We start from the raw sequence: 18,342 nt of genomic DNA, 5'->3' as shown, positions 1-18,342 counted from the left end.
ATGCCTCAATTTATTTAGGTCCTAAGTTTCCAATGCCTTACAGTGTGTTACAGTGTTCAAGACGTCTCACATATTTTGTTTGACATTCCTAGGTATGTGATTTGTTAAAATTGACTTTAAGTGGTATCTTCTAGAAATCTCATTTTCTACTTGTTTGCCAGCAGCCTTCAGGGTGGCCCCAGTGACCCCCAGGTCTCCTGGTATTTAGGCCCTCTGCGGCGCCCTCCCATACTGTATCACTGTTGATCTGGATGGTCAACAGGAGACTGTGGAAGCGAGGCTACACCACTTCCGACCTAGTCACAAAAGACACCGTGACTACTGCCTTGCTCTCTCGCCCTCTCTGATCACCCACTGGGGAGGCCAGCTACCCTGACGTAAGGAGAGGCCCAGCTGAGTCACTGAGGCCTCTGGCCGAGAGCTGTGTGAGTGAACTTGGGAGCCAATCCTTCCACCCTGCTCTATCTTCAGAGGTCTGCAACCTCACTGGAGACCCTGAGCCAGAAGCACCCAGCTCTGCCACCTCCTTAATCCTGACAGAAACTGTGTGAGATCATCCGTTGGTTATTTTAAGCTGTAAGTTTTGAGGTAATTTGTTATGTGGCGACGGATAACTAACGGCGTGACTTGTACATAAGTTCCCTGGCTTCTGTTCTTGTCCTCCACAGTCTATCTTCAACATGGCAGCCCATGATCGTGTTAAGATCTAGAGCACATCACACTGCTTGCTTGCTCAAAATCCTCCAACAGCTTTCCAATTACCGAGGTAAGCGCCAAACTCCTCACCATCTGCTCCCCTACTCCCTGACCACGCACACTGCCACTACGCCAGGTTGGCTCCTGTCTCAAGGACTTCGTACTTCTGACGTCCACCCCCCAGACATCCTTATGAGCGGGCTCCCTCAGGTCTTTGCTCAAGTATCACCCTTTCGGGGAGGACTTCCCATTACCACTCTATTCGTCCGTCTTCCCCCTACTACAATGACATCTCCGTAATGGCAGGGATTTTGTGCACTTTGTTCACTGCTGCTTAAAGTAACGGCTGGCACAGGGTGAGCACGCAGTATTTGTGGGCTGCACGCACGAATGACGCGGCCCGCCACCTTGCCAGCACACAACCTGGAGCGTTCAAATACCCACCCCTACACAAGACACCAGACTAAACGCTTTTAGAAACCTGACTTTGCTGTTGGAGAAGAGATCTAGGTCTGCAGTGTGTGTACCGAACAAAGATGGCTGGCCTCACGCTCCAAGCCTGTGGATGTCTTTTCCAATTCAGTCTGCTGGGGGGGCTTCACTTAGCGATTTGCACCCCAAATGTTGTAATTTTATAACTAAACTTAAGCTGCAGTCAATTTTATGTTCTCAAACTGACCTATGTTCCACATCGCATACCTTAAAGAATCAAGACACAGTTTCATTTTTTGCAAGAGGTGGGAGGGGACCTGCCCCTATTTTCCCACCGGGCCCCACGTTCGTGGGCTTTCCTTAGCTTTCCTCCGCCGACAGACTACTGCAAAATACGGTCTTTATGTATGCAACACCCAATGCTAAACCACTTTTTAAAATGCTCTCCTCTTTGACCTTGAAGCTTCTATTTCAGTCATGCACACTGCGCCTCATCCTCCACCCCAACCCCTTCTCAGGTCAGTCTTCCCCTAAGGCAAATCTCCGAGTTAGCTTCCAGTATTTGTAAATGAATCTCTCTCCCAGATTTCTCCTGTTTAATACGGCCAACCTGCACATTTAAATCTTCTGTTCCCCTGAAACTCCGTACAACTCTTTTTATATGAATAACTGGCTCTGCTACTTCATTTTATTAAACATTATTTATACAGTGCTCTCTGCCCCGAACACTGCTGTGAGTACTATACACACAGCCACTCCTTTAGTCCTCAGAACTAGTCTATGAAGCAGGTACTGTTGCCATCCTCCTTCCACAGATGAGAGAACCGAGGCCTGCAGAGGTCAGGTCCACGGCTCCAGGTCCCACAGCTAGTTAAGGCACGGAGCTGAGCCACCGAAGGCTGTCAGGCTGGAGCCTGTGCTCTCTGTCGGTGGCTCCCAATGCTTATCTTCTGACCCCTGAGGACCGGGGAGGTCCTTTAGCGGTCCAGGAGGTCGGATGTGAGCTTGCTGTTTGTCTTTGCTAAGGTGCCAACAGGCCGTGTAAGAGCAGCTGGGGCTGAGCAGTCGGAGCCTCCAGAGGACGGCAGGCGTCACACTGTCCTGCTCATCGCCACAGTCTTCGTCCACACACTCTCACAATAAGAAAACGCCACTTTCACTTAGGAGTATTCCTGACGAAGCAATAGAACTACTACTGTTATTCAGCCTTACTACTGATTACACTTCCTTGTATTCTTCCCCGCGGACACACGGGCACCCCAGAGCAAAGTCTTCCTCATGCCCGTTCCCCTGCCACACGCCCCTGCCAGTCGGGTCTGCCCCACGACACAACCTGGGCACAGAGCCCACTACTCTGTGTCTCATCTCAGGGTAAGGCCTAGTAAGGAAACACATCTACACCGATTCCAGGAAAAGAATGGACAGCGACTTACAGGAATCAATACTGTTCTTTAATATGAATTGAAACACGAACGATGAGTGGATAATATGTAATCTGTAAGGACTGAGAGAAACGTAAAAAAGAAAAACATATTAACTACACAAACCAGTTACTTAGTTTGTTCAGGGTTGTATCCCCAGCAGTGCAGATTAGGGGTTGCTAAACTTTCTTTCTAAAGGGTCCAAGAGTAAATAATTTAGGCTTTGTGTACCCTACGATAGTCTGTCGCGGCTACCCAACTCCACACGTGTAGTGAGAAAGGAGCCGCGGACATTATAAAAACGGATGGGCATAGCTGTGTTCTAACCGAACTTTTCTCTACCAAAAGAGGTGGCCAAAAGGGTTTGTTTGGTTTGTGGGCCACAGTGTGCCAATCCCAGTTCTAGATCAAATGCCAGGCACGTAGGAAATTCTCAGATGGATGCTGGATGAACAAATGAGTGATTTCCAAAAAGTTTTAGGTGGCATATTATCAGGAAAGATACAGCAGAATTACACCACAGTGCGTCCGTTTTACTTTCTTTTGCCACCGCTCTTCGGACAAGGCCGTCCGCTTGATACACTTCTTGTGGTGCCTGCTGCTCTACCAGGAACTGTTAAGACAGAAGTTATGAATCAGTTCTGCTCTCAAGGATCAACAGATGTTTAAGGACAGGAATACTGATGTGTGATTTTCACATATCTGCACACATGTCACGTCTAAGTCCAAAATGACAATAAGCCCTATCAGCCACAGAAACACAAGATGCTAATAAGCAGCATCAAAAATACAGTTTGGGTGCTCTCCTCTCACAGGGGCTTAAAAAATAGGTGCTCGCAATAATTGCAAGATATTCCAGAAGTTGGTTTTTCTTTTTCAGTTAAAACGTAGTACTTTGGGGAGAGGGGTAACAAATCCATCATGAGAAGAGGCACAACTATGAATCATTGCAAAACAACAGTATCTACCCAGGACAACCTGGTATGTCGTGTGACACAGTGGAAAGAACAAGGAACCGACTTAACCTTAAAGCTGGTTCTGATTCTGCCACCTTCAATTCAGAAACGGTCAGTCTCAGGTTCCTCATGTTAAAATTTAGTGATAACCTGTCTTTTTTAATTTACAGGACGTGGGGAGATCAAATGAGACCATGATTGCGAAACACTTCATGATGCACACAGATGAATATAAACCTCCGATTCAGTGGCTTTGTACAGTCAACCGCCTGCCATTCACGCTGCAAGGGAGAGAGCTGCAGTGTCGGGTGCTGGGCAGAAGCTGCAGTCGTTAAGCCAAAACTCCTAACCTGCCCACAGCTTACGGCGGGCCGGCACACGAGAGGCGTCCCCACCGCAGACAGTGGCTGCCCACTGGCAGCTCTCTGAACACCCCTCACTACCACACGACCATGCGGCCATGAGGCCATACGACCTTCTGGACTAAAAGTGAGAGGGAACGGCTTCTAAATCCTCCTTCTCAGAAGTTCATGAAAGGACACACTGGTAATTCTGGACAACTGCCAATGAAGAACTCACTAAGGGCCTATCCTTAGTATCTGCAAGTGTGCAGGAAGCGTAAGAGCAAGGATGTGGTCTCCCCAGGGCAGCAAATCCCATGTGCCCGGGACAGAGGAAGGTGGGAGAGGCTCTGCGTGTAAACCTGCAGGCCGTGCGGAATCCTACTGAAAGAGGAAGGAGGGTGTCACCAGAGCCGTTCACTAACACCTCACCACCACGGTCTATGTACCTCCTGTTGTTCTGAGAAGGATTTTGGGCGACTTTAAAAGTGTGTGCTGTAGGACATCAGGAACAAAATGGTCGATGCAGAGAAAAAATGGCAGGAAAAACAAGGAGAGCTTAGGCACGTTGTCAATAAACAAAACACATGCCCATCCAGGCATATTTGCAAATTAGAAGGCATCCATTTGACTCTATTCTCCCTAGCAGCTAATGCAAAGAAGGATACGACCAGTAAAAAGGTAAAATATCTGAAAGAAACAAATATGGAAAATCCAGTCTAAGTTCCTGGTTAAGATGACACAATGCCGGACGGCGAGCCAGTGTGGGATAGGGTGGAGAGGCTGTCACCAGCACTCTAGAGCACCACCAGGCCACCAGCCCAGTCAGGTGGCCACTCCACCTCTGGCTTAAGATAGTCTGACTAGTTATCCACAGGTCGTCATTCCATCTTAAGTTCTCCAAACTTTTCCCCTAAATCAAAAATCAGATCAGAAAGCTACACACTTTGATGTGTATTCGTAAGCACTCACTGAAAATGTCAGCTCTTATCGCTACATGCGAGGCCCTGAGCCACAAAAGCATCTCCTTCAGTGCCCACTGTATCCATATGAGGGAGGTTACAGTATCACACCCCTAAGCCCCGCTTTTCAGTCCGTTAAGGAAACTGAAGTTAGACACGCCAATCACTGCCACCCTGTGAACATCCCCCTTTAATACACTCTGCACCACCTACAGCTCTTAGCTCCTGCCGCTGTGTGGCTACCACGGGCAATACCCCCATACAAGCTAACTAGACCTGGCTGATCACCGGACTCAACGAACCAACCTCAAGTCAGATGTGGGGATGGGGGAGAGGCAGAACACCAGAGACATAAAAAAGATACCAAGGCCATGAGCTTCTTACAATTCGATAGGATTTTTTCATTCTTTTATTCTTTCTTCAGTTCGAACAGTTATCTGTCCAAATGCGTCCTGCTCCTTGATTAGAATCTAGTAAGCAGTGAGTTCTTGTACAACACAGAACCACGCTTCTACGTCCTGGTATAGCCCCTAAGTCCTGCACTATCTCTGAACGCACAGTAAAGAGTGACGATCAGGCTGAAACCCAGACGACTCTTGGCCTTGAGCAGGGCCGTCCCCAAGAGAGAAAACTCCCTCACAGTAAAACTGCCAACTGATACCTAGTCCTTCTTGGGAGACTTTAGATTCATGTGCCACCCATACCACCACCACTCTTTCCAAGGTGCTTCTGGATCAGAAAGCACTCCGCAGCATCGAAACATGAAAAACAGCTCGCTTTAGTCACTACACACAGAACTCAATACTTGGAACACTGCTTGGCCCCCTCACTGTTCATCTGTGCCTTTATTGTAAAAGGGTTGTAATGACTTTTGTAAATTGCCTAAAAATCACTTTACCTAAAACCCACAGAAAATATACCTAACCTTCACCAAAATTTTTGCAAGACATATTTTTGTTTCCTTTCCTCTTCCTTTGTGGACTTACATCTGATGCAAGAGCCAATTTTTGTGCCCCAGACAAGTTAAGAGTTGTGGGTCGAGAAACGTCCTGTTTAATGTAACTGCACTACCTACATTCAAATCCAATGACCTAGAAAACCCACTAGCCACACAGGGCTACCGAGAATTTGAAACTGGGCTAGTATACACAGTCGACCAGGAACAGAAGCGCAGGAGAGAAGGATTTCTGCTCTGCTACAAGGGAAATGCCTCCCATGAGACCTACCTGAAAATACCTTACTTTGTGGTTTCCAAACTCTTAATCCTAAAGCCTTTAACATCTACTCCTCTGAGGATGTGGACTACACCACTTAGTATTCCTCTTCGTATTGAAGAAAAAACAAAAGTTTAATAGTAACAATATTTTGCAAGTACTAATGACTCACTCACACAAGAGCCCATATCAAATTATAATGTCTGCTTTCCAGATTACAGGCACTGAGGCACAGGAAGGTTTTTAATCCCTTGCTCAATAAAACATGCTGTGTAAAGGGACAGAGTTGGGACCTGAGCCCACACAGCCTGACTCTACTGCCTGAGTACTTAACCGGGTCACATGGCCTTCGACAGCCAAGGAGCTCAAGGTTAAGGTGTACTGCAAAACACAACAGTACAGGGAAAGACGCAATTATGCTGTGGGCAAAACTCAGTCACAGAAGTGGGTGCAGATCAGTGAGAGGGTGACATGGTGGGGTGCAGGGTGAGCAGGGCGGAGGCGCGAGCCCACGGGGCAGTGTGTACAGGCAGCCAGCACGCACTTCCTGGCCGGCACGGTTCATTCGTTTCTTAGCACTGTCCTCTACCAGCGTGGCACCAGAGGAGCACAGAACACAGATAATCAGCTCAGAGACATGGAAGGAGAAACAGAACCTGGGGACCAGTCGACCACCATGCACTTCCCCTCTAAATCCTCTACAGCTAGAGAAGCTTCTCTTTCCTGCTGTGTGTCCTTTCTGCCCAATCATCTTAAAAATCAACGTTTCATTAGTATGTCCTACAGGCTTCCTGCACCTCGAGTTTTCTTTACTTGGGGCACTAATCTAGAAAGAGGGGAGGGAAGAGTGTTTGGAATGCTGTAAACAGAGCGTTGGGAGTGCTGTAAACAGAACGGCAGGCCTCAGTTCTGCCCGTGAGGTGCCACATGGCTCTAACTGGAGAGTTAAAGCTCATACTACAGGCCTTAGTGCTTCAGGAAAGTGGACCTTGTCACCACTACACAAGGAGATTCTAATAGCTTTTCTTTAGAGCTACTGAAAGATTAGGAATGAGATCACCTCTGGAGAGTCGCACACTGGAACCTTGACTTCTCCACTACTTTGGAATGTAGCCACATACCCTTCATCTCGGCCCCGTGCCCTCTGACCACTTTCAAAAGAATATCCACATTTGGGGCTTGCTCCTCATGGGCTTCCTAAAGGCCTTCTTGTTCACGGATTCTAAAGACCGTCAACTTTGACCTTCCTTCCGCTAAGACATTTGCAACGTGAAAATAAATTCATCTTCATGCAAACACCATTCCATGTGTCCCTGAACAGTTAATAAGATTTTATAAATTTTTATCGATATGCTCATCATTTTGCTCACAGCAATGTCTTGTATTTTCATCTATATGCACCTTGTATTCTTCTAAGGGCGGAAATCATTCAAGAGTTTTACTCCTAAATCAATGTAGGGAAAAAACCCCAATACAAAACAGAAACAAAACCACAACCAGGGGAGATTAGGGGGAAAAAAAAAAGCCCCACCCCTGCTGGCCTCAAGTTGATTTCTAAGGCAGTAACTTTTAGTAAAAGAAAAAGAAAAGAATTTTTTTCTTCAACAGGTACTTAGATTATCAAAGCACTTTTAAAACACAAAGTTGGCAGGTTTAAAACACTGCATTTAGGGAACAAGATTTTATTTATTTGGAAGTATATGCTCTCTCTGGTTAAATAGAGTGTTTAAAAATTATGAAATTTAATTGTAATTTAAATTACGAAATTATTCTCAAGAGCAAATTCCTATATTAATATGTAACATCATATTCCCAAAATACATTTTTATGGTTGTTTGGTAAAAATATTAATATAAAAAGGCTGAAATCAACTGCAAAATATAAAAAGGCTGAAATCAACTGCAATCTTAAGAATTATAACCTTATGCTTCACTGTGAGATTAGTAATGCAAATTCTAATGCTTAAAGTAATTCTGAAGAAAAGATGTATCCTCACTAATGATATTTAGTTATGGTTTTTCTCAAAAATATTTTATAAATAAAAATCTACCACCCACTCCACCCTCAGTAGCCTACCCACCAGAAAAAAAACGGACCCTAAGAAATGTGTCACCATGCTGATAAGTGCACCTTCAAGCACCTGAGATGGAACTAGCCCCAGTGACCTAGGGCTACAGGTTAAGTCTACTCACACAGTTGAGGTTGATGGGCAAACAGCTGTCCTGTATCTTGAGACACACATTAGCCTCCTGCCTTCCCTAGCCTCATAAGCAGCTACTTAGAGTTTGAGTTTTATGCAAGAAAACATTGTAAAGCCTTCAGTGTTTTACTGCAGCAGACTTCTGATTCATTCCTGTAACACATTTAACATGAAACAGAGTTGAGACAGTTAAAATTGACTGTGTACATATTAATTGTCTAAAATTTTAAGGAATGCTTTCACTATTATAGCTACATAAAAAGCATTGTTGAGGTAAAATTAATAAACACATTTCACTTGGTATTTGACACCAATGTATAATACAGCAATATGTAACCTTACCAGATAGATTTCTCTTCACCTGGCCTCAGGCTAGGTGAGCAAGAATTACTTTCTAAATAACCATTTATATACCCAAAATAAGCAAAACTAGGTATTTTTCTGCTTCTCTAAAGTTTATTTAGCATAAACAGCCAGAACTAAAGAACAACTTTTACAAACAGATAGTCAACGGGGATGACTTCAGTGTCCCCAGTAATACCCCTTGGGATCCTCCTGGGTAGGGAGAATGAGATCCTTGGTCCTGCTTCAATAGAAATAAGGGCCGGGTTTCTGACATGCATTATGAAAGTTTACAGCACATTTACCCACAGATTCAAATTTCTATAGCAGCATTATTACAACAGATTTATCAAGCGTTAGAAGGCTTGTCTGCATCCAATCAAAATGTCCTAGAATGTGCGGTAACTACTTCCCCTACATGTATCACATGGGCCTCAAATTTCTACAAAAAATTTTAGGAAATACTTTAGCACTTCACAAAGTAAACTTACTATTTATAACAGCAGCATGGTTTAGAAATACCATGAGAATTAACATCCCAATACTCAAATTTCACTAATTCTTAAAGTATTACTTAACACTGAAATAAGCTACTGCACATTTGCTTTGCTATAAAAGACAAATGTTCATTTATATTCTACTTATACTGTGCCTATAAATGATTTAAGAAATAATCCAAGCCTCATAAAAGCTGTAACTTGATGGCGTAACCTTCACACAAGTTGAAGTATTTGCCCAAGAGTCTCCCCGTGCTGCCGCAGAACTTAAACTGTCTGAGTGAGCCTACCGTCAAACAGGACGGCTAACAAATGAATGGTACCAACTTGGGCTGTAAAACAGAAGTCTGCTTTCTGTACAATAACAGTAATGAACATCTGATGAGTGAGGATGGTGTAACAGGCCCCATCCTGACAATTTTACATGCGTGCTTAATCCTCGTTCCACCCTCAAAAGTGGGTGCAATGATTACCAACTCTTTATAGATTATGGAACTGAAGAGTCTGGAGATGCTAGAAACTTGTTTAAGATCACATAGCTAGGGGCGCCTGGGTGGCTCAGCGGTTAAGCGTCTGCCTTCAGCTCAGGGCGTGATCCCGGCGTTATGGGATCGAGCCCCACATCAGACTCCTCTGCTATGAGCCTGCTTCTTCCTCTCCCACTCCCCCTGTTTGTGTTCCCTCTCTCGCTGGCTGTCTCTCTCTGTCAAATAAATAAATAAAATCTTAAAAAAAAAAAAAAGGATCACAGAGCTAATAGCAGGCAGAGATGGGCCTTGAATCCAGATTTATTGGTCTCCAAAGCCTGGTGCTGCAGGCATCAAGCTAGATTACAGGCAACAGCAGTCCAGTGTCCTGACGAAACACACCCAGAATGGGAACCGGACGTCGCTCCCCATGGGAAGGGTGGCACTAATGAATGAGTGCCATCATGCAACCAACAGGATGGCTACAAAGTCAGGAAAGCCATCTCTCATAAGAAACAACTGTGAGTAACCTAGAGAAAAGACATTTTGAAGGGCTGTTCAAGAGGAAAAAAGAGCAGGCTTAACTCATGTGGTGCAAAAGCAAAGAATTTGAAACAGTGTGACCAAGTCTCAGAAGACAAGTTCCAGCTAAATACAAGACACTTTCTGATGCTAAGGAATCCAACAGCTGGAACAGACTCCCTCCTACATTACTGAGTCTGTGCAATTCAATGCTTGAACCTCAACTACCACAGTAATAACAGATTCAACCAAAATGACCAAAGCATGATGAAATTCCTCGTGAATGCAGGTTTAACAGGGAATTGTGTATATGAGTCTCAAAGTTACTTCCCCACACACTGCTTATTACAAAAGGGAAAATAATAACCCTTTAAGTGGAAGAACCTGGCACATACCACATCAACCAAAAGATCAAAAGTGAGTTATCACCGATGACGGGACAGATGGACATGCTGCCTCCTGGCGCGATGCACGGAGCAGCACAGGTCGCTGGTGGCGCATCCCTGCCAACACTACAGCTCCTAAATTTAATCACAAGGACACAGCAGACAAACCCAGACTGAGGGATTCTGTGAATACATGGTCACTCTTCAAATAATGCCAATGTCCTAAAAGACAGAGAAAGGCAAAAGAAGTGCTCCCGACTCAGGGACAATAAAGAAGCATGGTAACTAAATGCAGTAGGTGATTCTGGGCTGGATCCTGGACTGGAGGAAAATGAAGGAAGGAAGGACATGCCGGGAAAAATGAGAAATCCGAAAGTGGACTGTATTAGAGAATTCTTTTAGACCAGTGTTAAATTTCCTTTATTTGATAACTGAACTATCTTTGAAAATACAAGAACGGCCTCGTCAAAACATGTAAATATTACACGGTAAAGGGACAGGATGCACACAACTTACAGTCACACGGTTCAGAGAAAAGTAATACGGAGAGGAGGAGAGTGAATGTGGCAAAGGGCTAACCGTGGGCGAATCTTGCCAAGGGGTACATGGGAATTATTTATATTATCAATGTAACTTTCTATAAATGTGAAATGATTTCAAAATAAAACCTGAGAAAAATAAATATTTGAAGCTGATGTCCTAAGGATTCTGAAGACCTAACAAGTGGATCATTTTCCCAATCTGATCTCCATATACTCAGAGTCCAATCCAACAGCAATCTTAAGTCATCTTTGATACCTATGTGGTGACTTATAATAGTGCTCTGGTTTAAAACATCCAATGCTGAGTGCTGAATGACACGTGCCATTCCACATGATGACAAGGTGTGACTCCATGGATCTGAGTCAAGTGCATGTCTACCTCCTCCCAACCTTGTTACCCTGCTGCAACCTTCCCCAAGCCACACTGCAGTTAAGAGAAACAGACCTCTCGCACTGAATGACTGCTATTCTTCAACTGGGAATAGAGCAGAAGGGGTGCCTCCTGGCTAAAAACTCCAAGTTAATTTCTGCTTATGCCAGGCAGCAAAGCAGAATCAAACAGGAGACGAGTGATTGACAACATGCAAGGAAAACAGTAAAACAAACATCCCTCCCCAAACAAATAAAACTTGATAATGCCAATAAAAAGCTGACAAAGCACACATTCACTATAGAGCACCTGGAAAAGACAGGCTAACAGAATGTTAATAACTGAGAAGCTAGCCCCCAAATTGGTAATACACAAACATTTTAGTGGCATGAAGTCATAAAATAAAGAGGTAGGAAAAAAGAGAGAAAACAGCAAGGGGGAGCATGAAGAAAGTGTGAGAAAGGCCCCACGTGGACACACTGCTAACACCCAGCCCGCCTTCTCCCCAGTGTCTTTGCGTATTTTCCTCCACGTTTTCACTTCGGTTTAGCCTTCTACTGTCCTCTAACTCACGTACGGTAGGGTCTTTGTGCGACTAACAGCTGTAGGAGCACAGCTCTGACTACAGTATAACAATTTGCATCTTATACCCATACTCCTTTCTTTTTCTTGCTTGTCAAGAGGCATAGAACAATAGTCTATTAGGAAAAATCTCACAAACAATTTCCTTTGGAAAGGAGTGGAATGATAGCACATGTCACTAGCTCATAGTCTAACAAAGAAGGCAGGAATTGGAGGGGTCGATAACCAGCAATTAGAAAGTCAAGGCTGAACAAAGATGACCCGGGAAGAAGGGATGAATTTTAGTCTCTTACACTCAATATACTCTCCATCAGGTATGAACACCCTGTGGCACAATACTTACTGTATTTTAGCTAATTCCAGATCAGCTCTGTTACAGAGCTGTGGCCTTCCTCTGGGCAGGTTCTCTGTCAGACTAATCTCTGTAACCCAACAGCCAACACTACCTTGTTTAAAGAATGCCTCACTGCAAACAGGCAAAGGTACTTTATCCCGACCCCATCCCTGTGTTTGATCCCATTTTCTCAGGCAGCACGTTTTCAAATCCTCTGTCCACCGGATCTATGCACTAGCTTACTAAATCTTCCTCTGATCTCAATTCAAACTCCAGTCTCTGAATGCTGCAGGTTGATGCCCTTTTAATAAAAGAATCAGAATAATCCACCTTGTGAAAGTTGACTAACTCAAACCTAAAATTTAAATCAATTTTGAACCCCAAATCCCTAATTTAAGAAATATGGGATGTGAGGGGCACCGGGGTGGCACAGTCAGTTGAGCATCTGACTCCTGATTTTAGCTTGGGTCATGATCTTGGGGTCATGAGTGCTCAGCTCAAAGTCTGCTTGAGATTCTCCTTCTCCGCCCCCCCCCCAATAAACGAATCTTAAAAAAAAAAAGAAAAAGAAACATGGAATGTGTAGGTGGACATTTGTATGCATACATACATATCTGGGAGGGCAGGAAGCAAGTTTTTAGGCATTCCTTGCTTCTCGATCAACTCTTACCTACACTGCCAAGGAGATTATAACATACATTTTTTAGCAAATATAGACACTTCATTAGTCATTAAGTCAGACCAACACAGTCTGCACCTGAATTTCCAAAAAACCCCTCACACGCACACACACACATATATGTGTGTATAGATATATAAAATCATAAACCTTTACCTGTAGCTTCTTATGTAGACCCTTCTCAGACCATACTATGTAGGTCCCAACTCTGAGAGAGGAGGTGCTGTAGAAAAAAATAAAAAAAAGGCTCCAAAAAATAAAACTTAGTATGAGATAGAAATACCAAGGGGTAGGGGACAGGAAGTACTGCAAAATAGCCATGGTTCAACAAGCCCATTCAAAATTTAGCTTATTCTTACAAGCGAGTTTTAAATAAGGAATACCATTTAAGAAGAGGTTTTATAGTTAAGATTAAAGGTAAGTAGCTTTTTTCGGGGAAAGGGAGAAGATAAGGAATACAACAAAAGTATAAAGAATAACAGAATAAGAGCTGACAATTCAACTTTTTCCCTATGACAAATTTTATCCTTTTGGTCTCATACAGGTTTTTCTGTCTTCCCTCCCAAAACTAAGAGACAGAGACTGACATTTTAACTAGAGCAAAGTTCTGACTGCTAGGTTTCTACACACATATGCACACAAAGGCTTGTACTCAAATGTTCACAGTGGCCTTTTTTATGACAGCCAAGCACTGGAAACAGTCTAGATATCCATCCAATGGGGAACAGACAAATTGTGACACATCCACACAATGGAGTACTTTTTAGCAATAAAAAGAAGTGAAGAACTGATGAACACACCTCACACGGGTGAGTCTCTGGACCACTATGCTAAGTTCAAGAAAGACACAAAGGTCCACATAATGTGTGATGCAAATCATAGGAAATGCTAGAAATAGCCACCAGACAGAATGGAGGGACCAGGGGTGGGAGAGGAGGTTAACTCCAAAGGGACACAAGGACACTCTCTGGGTAACAGAAACGCTCCACATCATGATTGTTACGGTGCTCGTTTAAATACGTTCACTTGTCCTAACTAGAACTGCGCACTTCAAATTAGTAAGTTTCATGGTAAGCAAATGGACATCAATAGAGCGGATTTCTTAAAATAATGAAATAGGACAAAAGAAACAGCCATTCTGATTGGAGACTTGAGTGAGTCATAGCTACGTGAGGTACAAGTTTACAAGTTCAAGTCACACCAAGAGGAGCCACATAACTGACCAGTTCAAGTTCGTGAAAGTATCTATGTACTACTAAGTAATTATTTCATTTTTTATATCTTAAAATAACTTTCTAAATAACTGTCCTCATTTAGATGTAAGCAGAGAAACAAACTTTCCCTTTCTTACCTTTGTTCTCTATCCACTTCTTTTATCATCTCAGTACCTTGAAAATGATTTGGTAACTCGAATAAGATCAACTTGGACTGCTTTTCATTTATTTTTTATTTTAATTTTAAAGTAAGCTCTACATAGGTCGCCTGGCTGGCTCAGTCGGTGGAGCATCTGATTCCTGATCTCAGCTCAGGTCATGAGTTCATACCCCGCATTAGACTCTACACTGGGTGTGGAGCCTACTTAAAAAAATAAATAAAATGAATGAATGAATAAATGAATGAATGAATGAAAAATAAAGTAAGCTCTAACCCCAACATGGGGGGGTGGCATGAACTCACGACCTTGAGACTGAGAGTCACATGCTCCATTGACAGAGCCAGCCAGGCACCCCTGGGACTGCTTTATAAATAATACACATTGTTTTACAATAAGCAAACGCATGAATAGGAGCTTGAACAAGTTCACCATCAACTTTTAAAGCTGGGGGGAGGAAGCTTATAATTCTAACAAATTCTACTAAATATTATTTCCTGGTCCTAGATTTTCAAGTATGACTGACATGAATTTATTGCATTTCAACAAAAGATACCCCCCAAATAAAGGCAACAGAGCTCATTGCTTTCATCAGGAATTGCTTCTGAACATTTACTGATTCTTCAGAAAATACAGAGAAAGCAGTTTCCTCATACTGCCTTGCTCAATCCTTAAAGTTATGTTACAAAATAATTCATGCTCCTACGGAGTTTTCAATTTCTCAAATCAAAGCTCCCATTTTTTTGAGCAAGCAAGAAAGAAAAAGATCTTTCTCTTGAAAAGATCAGTAACGAGTATTCAAATATAAAACCTAAAGATAAACTTATAGTAAACTGGGTAATTTGAGCCAAGAGAAATCTTCAGGAACTTAACAAGAATTTAAAAGTATTTTTAAGGAAAATTATAATTCATTTCAAACATTTTAACTTTTTACCACAAAGTTCAAATGCCCAAAATAATAGCTACTTTTTAGGAGTAGCCTTTCATTTTAAACAATTTTCCTCCATTCTCGTAGTATAATGGTCATACCAATATTACCAAGATACGATACTCCCAGACGTACACATTCCGTGAACCCACTCATGCATCTGCTGACTCTGCAGAGCTGTGAGGGATGAAACAATATAAGACACAAACCTAGCCTCAGTGAGTTAGGTGGGATTCTTTCCACTTACAAGTCTGAATAAATTGTTACTACCCACTCAATAAAAAATGTTATTACTGAATAATTACTGTTTTAATTATTTATTTTTAAAGATTTTATTTATTTATCTGACACAGGGTGAGCGAGCACAAGCAGGGGGAGCAGCAGAGGGAGAGGGAGCAGCAGACTCCCCACTAAGCAGGGAGCCCGAAGCGGCACTGGATCCCAGGACCCCAGGATCATGATCTGAGCCGAAGGCAGACACTCAACCGACTGAGCCACCCAGGCCACCCCTGAATAACTGATGCTTTAAATACCATTTTTAGTTTATTATATTCTGTTCAATACAGAGTTGATTTTTTAAAAAGTTTCCAACAACCATGAAAACTTTTTTTCCCTACAAATCTTTTCATTAATCCCAGTTAACAATTACCGTGCATATAAATACTATCTGTTGCAAGTGAAAGAAATATATGGAGAAAAGTAAATGCAAAAACAGCACTGCTGAGAAACACAGCACATGATAATACATAAGTCACTTTCCTAATCAAAGTTAAACCACTTTAATTCGCCCCATTACAATCCGGTAACACTAAATGTTAGAAGCCATCTGTCTTGCTCACCACTGTACTTCTAATACCTGACACATGTGCATTAAACAGGTATTCCAGGCACTCAAATGTTTATATAATGGGTTAACACGTGACTTGCATTTATCCACACCACAAAAACAAACCCTCAGCCTCTTACAGACCAACCAGAGGAAATTCAATCTCCAGGTAAAAACCAAATTACCAGTCTTTTTCATTTTAATGTTTAGGCTCAATCAGGGAATGCAATGTAGAACACACCAATCTGATTTAAATTAGCAACTTTCCTCCTTCCAGGCCATTAAATAGTCAGTAGATTAATCTATAGCAATCTAAAACTAGTCCGCCAGATGAGGAGTCTGTGTGTTCAAGGCTTTCTAATTTATCTCCATTCTCTTCAGGAATTCAACAACACCCACGGGTCACCGTATACAAGTATAACCCATGTGGTAGTCTCTTTTTCACTTCATTAAAATACCTACATGTATACTCTTCACCACCTCTACTGCTAAAGGACGTGCCAGTAACTTGACTAATTTTCAAGTCTCCCTTAACTAGAAACAAAAGTTGAACAAAAGCAGAAGCGTATTAGCTTCAGACCTATTTAAGAGGAGTAGACCCCAGAATCTGCACTGACAGTGGTTTCCACATCACACAGAGATCATCTTGATAACTTTCAGTTCCTATATTAGTGATCCCTGAGTTAAAATTGTTAAGCAGGCCTGAATCAGTCATTCCAAGATCAGACTTTTCTGTTTCGAGGTGTGGTTATAAAACACAAAATAAACTGCTCAGCACCATAGTCTGAAGCCGTTTAGCATTCAGCTGAAAACTTCCTACTTCAACAATGGGTCCTGTAATAGCTCCTTGGTCTTAAATCTTAAAAAGTCCAACTGGCTCCAGCTCTGGCCTCAGTATATTGCTAGGAAGTTAAAAGTCCCAATGACCTGGCTTTAAGTCAGCCAAAAGCAAAGACCAAGGAGAGTACGATTCAAAATTTCAAGAGAAAAGCAGGTTTAAAAAGAGTTCTCCTGAACTGATCTCTAAACATGGATTTCCCTATATAACCTTTACATTAGTGTTTCTCAAATACATGGATTAACAACATCAGAAAATCACAAATTCGTAGGTCCTAGCCCACACCTACTCAATCAGTTTCTGGAGACTTGAGACCAAGCATTAGCACTCTAACAAGCTTCCAAGAGATTCTTAGATTCAATTTTGAGAACCACTACTTTAGATACACCCTGGGAAGTATTATTTTAGCACAGAACACAGCAAATACATATTTGTAGCTGAAATGAAAATGGGTTTCAAACCACTGTAAAGCTGGTAACTTTAGGATAATTTTGGTCAACTAAAATTAGGTCAAAAGATGCATCTCAAAAGTAATCTGTCAAAAAACAATGGTTTCCCACTATAAACTCTAGAGAACCACTATTTAAAATTTAAGGAAGTGCCTTCCGTTGACTGGACATAAGCAAACATGGTCTGTAAGTAACCACAGTAGCTGGCAGGGAACAAGTGATTTTACCTCTCCATCCTTCAGTAACAGACATGCTAACTATCATAAGAATGGTATTGGCAGACATCTGCTAATCAGAATTTGGGGCAAAATTTTTAGTAAAACTTTGGGGAGATGGGGGTTCAAGTACAGGAGGAATTTTTCAAGATGGTATGTCCTGAACTAAAACAATACTCTGCTTGCAGGGTGATGATGGGCCATTTTAGAGGCTTTCCTCTGAAGTGCTGGAAAGGCGCTGTGACTGAGCAGGAGATGAGCACAGGCACCTCCAATTTCAGGATTACAGAATAAAACAGTTCTCTCCTACTCATGCAGTATCAAGAAGACAAGAGACAGGAATACAAACTCTGTCTTCAATGAAACAGGAGAACACTGTCACCCTGAACCACAATCCATTTACGACCACAGTGAGTGAGTGAAGGCCTGGCAGATGAGTTACTGGAGGGAGGAAAAGCCAACTGGCCAAAAGCAACGGGATCAATACAACATAAGCCATTTGCCCCGGGGGAGAAACCTGGAAGTTGTTAGAAAAACAAAAATTTGTATCAAGAAAATTTAGATCTCCCCTCTGCTCACCAATCCCACTCCTACACAGAAGAGCTCAAATTGCAAGCAAAGGCAAAACAGTGCATGTAACTAAAAGGATCGAAAAACCACTACTTTTTGAAAGCCTCCTTGCAGCAAGCACTCAATTAAGCACCTCACCTTTTCAAAATTTTCTTTAAGGAATTATACTTTTCAGCACTTCACACATTTAAAGCACGTATG

At 42.6% G+C, this 18,342-nt stretch overlaps 1 protein-coding gene across 6 annotated transcripts in view; it reads right to left on the bottom strand.

The window, feature by feature from the left end:
• The window catches only part of ZFAND6 (zinc finger AN1-type containing 6), a 68,397-nt gene that overhangs the window by 26,330 nt on the left and 23,725 nt on the right, over positions 1-18,342 (bottom strand). Inside the window, exon 2 of one of the 6 annotated variants that reach the window (XM_087856577.1) lies at positions 13,100-13,166. The exons of 4 other annotated variants lie outside the window; for them this stretch is intronic. The gene's annotated coding sequence lies outside the window, so the exon portion shown is untranslated. Of the gene's footprint in view, positions 1-8,214; positions 8,376-13,099; positions 13,167-18,342 lie in introns of those variants that run through there. One more of the 6 variants, XM_045813180.2, reaches the window with a different exon arrangement.

The sequence above is a fragment of the Ursus americanus genome, chromosome 28 (assembly GCF_024610735.1).
Source record: "Ursus americanus isolate L20-20 chromosome 28, mUrsAme1.1.p, whole genome shotgun sequence".
NCBI lineage: Eukaryota > Metazoa > Chordata > Mammalia > Carnivora > Ursidae > Ursus > Ursus americanus.
The sequence above is the reverse complement of the archived record's forward strand: the minus strand, read 5'-3'. Positions and strand labels throughout refer to the sequence as shown.